The sequence below is a fragment of the Phalaenopsis equestris genome, unplaced genomic scaffold (assembly GCF_001263595.1).
Source record: "Phalaenopsis equestris unplaced genomic scaffold, ASM126359v1 Scaffold000428, whole genome shotgun sequence".
Taxonomy (NCBI): Eukaryota; Viridiplantae; Streptophyta; class Magnoliopsida; order Asparagales; family Orchidaceae; genus Phalaenopsis; species Phalaenopsis equestris.
Window position 1 is genome coordinate 293,454 of NW_018164869.1, and position 6,024 is coordinate 299,477.

The following is a 6,024-nucleotide window of genomic DNA, read 5'->3' on the forward strand; positions in this document are numbered from 1 at the left end:
TTATATATATATATATATACATATGTAAAATTAAGCACAAAAATGTAATATGCTTAAAATGATGGCTCTTCTAGCTTTAAGCATAGTATGATTTTTAACTAGGAGCTCTATACATGTTAAAAGTTGTGTCGGTCATCTAACACATTTGTGCCTATTTTTAGTTTTGATAAAAATTTCGAAAAAGGTGAAATATACATAGCGAGGTATTAAGATAAAATAAAAAGAAAGGTAATATAATTCATCTATAGTGAGGTATTAATATAAAGATATAATTTAGAGCAAAAAGTTAATTAGTTGTGTTTGATAGTTGAAAGAGAACACAACAATCTATTATAAAGATGATGGCTAAATGGAGAGAATAGTGTTGATGAACTCTCTTTTCATGTTCTATTATAAGAACATCTTCCTCTCTACCTCTCTATGTTGTTTACTTGATTGCGACAGTTGGATGTTTTACAAATAAGTATTATATGAATTTATACATTGAGGAGTTCGTCTTCTAAGTTTAATGATCAATTACTATCGAAGACTTCTAAATCATATATTGTTACTCTTGTGGTAGCTTATAATTAAAACTCTATGTTAGCCTATATTTATGTGGAAACATGTATTTAAAAATTTATAGTAACCTCCATTTATGAGATTCATGTTGTTGAAGTGAGCCACTATTTTATATAATACAAAAATTTGACTCCATACTTAACATTTCCCCACTTTGAGTTTGAAAATTCTAACATATTAGAACATTGAATTTGATCATATTTATTACGTGGCATCGATATATCATCATTTGCAATTGTTAGCTAAGATCTTAAAAAAAAATTAATTTTTTAGCATGCACAATTTTTGGAAACATATTAGAGAGATTTTTTGAGCATTTCATTTTGATGATTTATGAGGCATCTAGCTGTAGGCAAGCCTCATTTAAGAGTTCTTTAGTTCTATTCACTTTACTTATGAGTGAAACAAATTATTCTTGTTAAGTGAACAGTGCTAATTTATTTTCTTAAAAAACACTTTAACAATACAACCTCCTCACTAGTTTTAGTGATTGCTTCATATATAATTTTTATGATTGATAGTGCAACTAGTTTACGATGTTATGACACTTGGTTGACAACATTGCCACATAAGGAGTAGATGCATAAAATGATACTTCTCATATCTAACTCTCGTTCAAAATTTCAATCAGCATATAGTTACATATATATATATATAATTTTAGGAATGACTAAGTGTAGTATTTAGATAGATACTAAGCATTTACAACTTCCCAATATTTTCTTCCTAGTTTCAACATATATCAATTGATTGCTTGCATTTTCCTTGTAATATCACATCTTGTGTAGATCACTACACACATAAAAAATATAATAATTAAAGCATATGGGACATCCTCCATGTGCTCTTTCACTTATTTCTTTTTTGGTATATATTCCTTGAATAATTTGAAGTGGCTAGTAAGTAAAGCTCTTATAGTCTTTGCATTTATCATATTGTGCTTGTCTAATACTTTTTTGATTATGAAAGAGTTCATATACATGTAGTCTTATTATATTTTATTCACATTTCTAGAGTATTTGTTGCTTCTCTCAAATCTTTCATGTCAATGATAGTTCAAATTATTAATCTCTTAAGAAATTAACTTCTATGGTATACACACCATTTACATATTATAATACATGTTATTCATATATTATAATAGGATCTTACATTCTTAGTGATGCTTCTTATGTAACCCACATTAATTCCTATTACATATGTGAAAATTGATCCTATGAATGAACCAATCAAATTTTTATAAAATAATTTATTTGTATAGGTTTATTCATAACATTCAACCTCTCATGCACTTCTAAGAAACATAACATAACGTAAAAATTGAATAACAATTAATTGATTTTTGAGTGCATTACGACTTTCACACTTGAACGATTGGTACACAGAGCTTGGGTTGCTTTTGAGTTTCTTGACGTGACCAATTCAATATGATATGAAGTTGATGTATTTTTAATAATAATATTTTGATTATTTTTATATAATATAAATTCATTAAAGATGATATTCTTTTAATAATCTTACCACCTTTGCTTTCACAAAATATATATCCAACTTAATATAACATATCCAAACTAGTAGCGCTTCCTCGATATTGGATTAAGTTTATTTTTAGTGATTTGATAAATGTATATCTATGCGGCTACATAAATTTATCCAATTTAATATAACCTTTTTGTAACATTTTTCTCTCAGTTTGATAGCAGTCTTTTAGATTGTATGTAGAGGGTTTATTTAGATGATCATTCCCGAGGGTTCTTTCTAAATTCAAAATTCTTCCAATTAATTTCCCTTTTTGCAGATTAGTATTTTCTCTGATAGTTGCAAGAAATTTGTTCATAAAAGAAAAATCAAGGTTTACTAATTCTTGGGTTTGGTTCTCTCTAGGTTTTTCAAGCTCATGCTTAAGCTCTACAGGTTTATTCTCTTGTCAAGGGATATCCTCTAACTCCTTCCTTGGGGCTTCTCTTATGGGTGGTCCTACTGGCTCAACTATCTCCCTAACAATGATAGGGGTTGCCTTGAAAAGAAGAGTAGAATCTTCCTTAGTCAATGTCCAACTAAATCCATCCAACTCAACATGCTCTTAAGGACCAACTCTTCAAATTCAAAGTTATGGTCCTCAACTACCCCTGACATCCCTTGGGGTTCATTGTTTAATAGGTTAGATAACTACCAAACTTGATTTTCTATGTTTCTAAGGGCATCAACTTAGCTGTTTAACTCTTTCCTCAGATTTATCACTAGTTTCTCCAAATACTCATTTTCTTTAGAGCAATCACTATCTTGGATATTCCAACTTCCTACAGGATCGACTTGGGTGCTCACTCATTGATGGTTGTCTATGTTAGGGTTGTTATTGTTCCAGTTAAAGTTTGGGTAGATCGACCAAATTTGGGTGTAGGTGTTGGGTTGATTCCTCAAATTTACTATCAATTATTCTAACGATAGATTATCTTCCCTAAATTAGGGTTTCGAGGTGACTTCTCAAGGCTGAGTTTGACAAATATAGTCACTCCCCTAGTTGTTCCAATTTTCTATAGGGTTAGCTTGAGTTCTCTCATAATGTTGTTTTGCTACACAAATGTCATCAATGTTCCAATTAGAATTTGGGTATGTAGTCTAGTTGGGGTTGTATGTACTGGAAAAGGGGTGATCGAACCTAGCTCCTATGTCATGGGGGTCAAAATTCATGTGATTGCCAGCCATCAATAGATCAGAATACTCCTGAAAATGTATAAATTAATTTTTCTGAAGGTTTGCCATTTGGTGTTCAAAATTCATTTGAAAGCTAGTCATCGATGGGTTCGTATACTCCTGAAAAGGTATAAATTGGTTTATCGATCCATACTGTTGAAACATTTTTTTAGCTTTTTGGTGTTTTTATTTTTTTTTTAAGCTTTGTTTATTTTTATTTTTCAGTACTTGTAAAAAAACAAAGCCACGATACAAGTGCCAACAAATGTAAAATAAACGGAAAAAGAAAAAGAAAAACAACTAAACCTAGATTCTTAGAAATTCAACTAAGTTCTCATAAAATCAGAATTCTTTTTAACACATTTTTCCGACAACGACGCCAAAAATGTGACTCAACTAAGCTCTGGAGGAAGGCCTGTTGTAGAGAAAAGCTTTGAAGGAAGACCCGTTGCAAAGAAAAGCTTCAGAGGAAGTAGTGCTACAAGGAAAAGCTCCAAAGGAGGGTCTGCTACAGGGAAAAACTCTATAGAAAGGTCCACAACAGGCAAAAAATTCCAGAAGAGGGTATGCTGTAGGGGAAATCTCAGGAAGAAGGCTTGCTGTAAGGAAAATCTCTGGAGGAGGGTCTGCTGCAGGGAAAAGCTCCGGAAGAGGGAACAAGTTATAAAAGTAGGCCCGCGGCAGGATAAAGCTCCAGAGAAGAACTTTAAAGGTCCTTAAATCAGTGAAATTGTTGCGTAAAGTTTCACAAGAGTGCTGCACCTGCCTATGCATGGAAAGAAAAAGCAAAGAACACCATCCTTTTTTAACATTTTTCCTGTAGAGGGCAATGCTAACCATGGTAGTAGAAGCTCAAGGATGATTGAGTCCACAACTCTGTAAAATTCATCCTTCTCCTTGGATATCCCTTATAAAAACAATAATAAAACTTCCCAGCCCATTCACATTGAAATCTTCCCTAGCCAACACTGCTACTTGCTAATGAAAATCAAATGTATAGACATGGACATAAGGTGCAATAACTATAGCAAGGATAGTTAGAAAACCACTACTAGCATTGACTCCAATAACACATAGTTCGAAACATTTTCCAAGTATGATATCACAAAACTAATATCAGTAACGTATAAAATTTGAGTCCTGTGACTGAGAACCAGAGTCCACAACTCAGGTTCTGGAAAGAAGAGATGAACAAAACCACCCTTATTGTTGAAAAACTTGGAACCAAAAGGTTTCCCTATACAACCATAATGCATAAAAACTCAATATCTATTATGGGAGTTAGGACCCTCCTTTACTTTGATAGCTTTCATGTTATCACATCTCTCATACAAAATTGCCACATCATCACAAATGCGACACCTAAATGTATTCCTTTTTGATGGATCTGTTGAAATCATTCTCGTAATATCACAATCAATTTACTGCTAATACCCAATATGTTTCAAAAAAAAACCTCATTTTTTCTTTCAAATGTGAATCATTGGGTCTTAATTGTAGTATATCCATGTGAAGGGGATGTGAAACACAACCGAGAAATAGAAATCAAATGATCGGTAATTTGGGAGAAGAAAAAGTACAGTTTCAAGGGGCAGTATAGTCTCCTTCCTGAAAGTTGAGTGATGCTAGGAATGGGTAGGACCGCGACGGAAAAGGCAAGCAACAATGATATATTAGATTCTGGAAAAAAGGTATCAGATTTTCGGGTATGGTGGTTCATTGACCACTATTGCACTTGGAATATATTTATTTTGACAATTTCAGCACCGACAGGAAGGGGCTATGGATGCAGCGAAAAGACTACAGGAAGATGTATCTCCACTAAGGAAGCCTGTAGGAATTTGCGGAATGTAGGAAGTTTTCCAGCAAGCAGAGGGATTTTCGACTGCTAGGGATCTGTGGGGAGAGACTTCCGATGGCTAAGGCCTGCAGAAAAAGGAAGTTTTTGGTGTCAAAAGCCTACAGGGAGAGGGTCCCGGTGGCGAGAAAGATTGCATAATGGAGTTCCGACAGAGGGAAAGATTGAAGTAGGGAGAACCAACAACGGGAAAGGCTGCAAGAGAGAGAAACAACTACATAAGTAGGTTCAACGGTCCTGGTAGGAGGTCCATCCGACAACAGGTAGGTTCACATGAAGTTCTGTCGGTTAGAAGATCCTACAGGAAGGATTAGTAGTTGAAACCTGTAAGGAAAATGACCATGAAAGAACCTGCAGTGAAGGCAGCGAGAAAAATGGTTCCTCCTTTCTGTGTGGTTTTGCTATAAAGAGAAAATCATGATTTTTACCCGAAAGAGAAAAGAAGAAATACCATTCTCTGGATTAAAAGCAATCGCAAACCTTGAAGGGATTTCCACAAGAAAATAGAGAATAAACCCCATTCTCTGGATTGAGAGCAGTTGCAGGCCACCAAGGGATCGAGATTTTCACTAAAGAGAGAAAATTCTGCTCGAGGGTCGTATCCCGTTTGAGAGTCGGGATTTCCCCTAGAAATAGAAATTCTCGCTTTATGGAGGCTAGTAGAGTCACAACACCCGACTCAGCAGACCGAGAAGGGGAAAGAATCATGCGGGATCACAACAAAAGAGGAGGTAATGATGCAGAGGACATGCAGGGATCGACTCCAGCAGCGAGGGCCTGCAACCAGTCATGCGACCTGCAGGGACAGAAGAAGCATAAGTCGCCATTTTAAGCGGCGGTCTCAATCGCAGTAGCTGAGGCAAAAGAAGAGCATCCCTCCCTTCCCGCAAGAAGGATGGAAAGAATGAAGT

General features: G+C 34.8%; 1 pseudogene; it reads right to left on the minus strand.

Moving 5' to 3' along the window:
- Nucleotides 1–3,651: 3,651 nt before the first annotated feature.
- Nucleotides 3,652–5,634, minus strand: LOC110027434 (annotated as a pseudogene).
- Nucleotides 5,635–6,024: the final 390 nt, after the last annotated feature.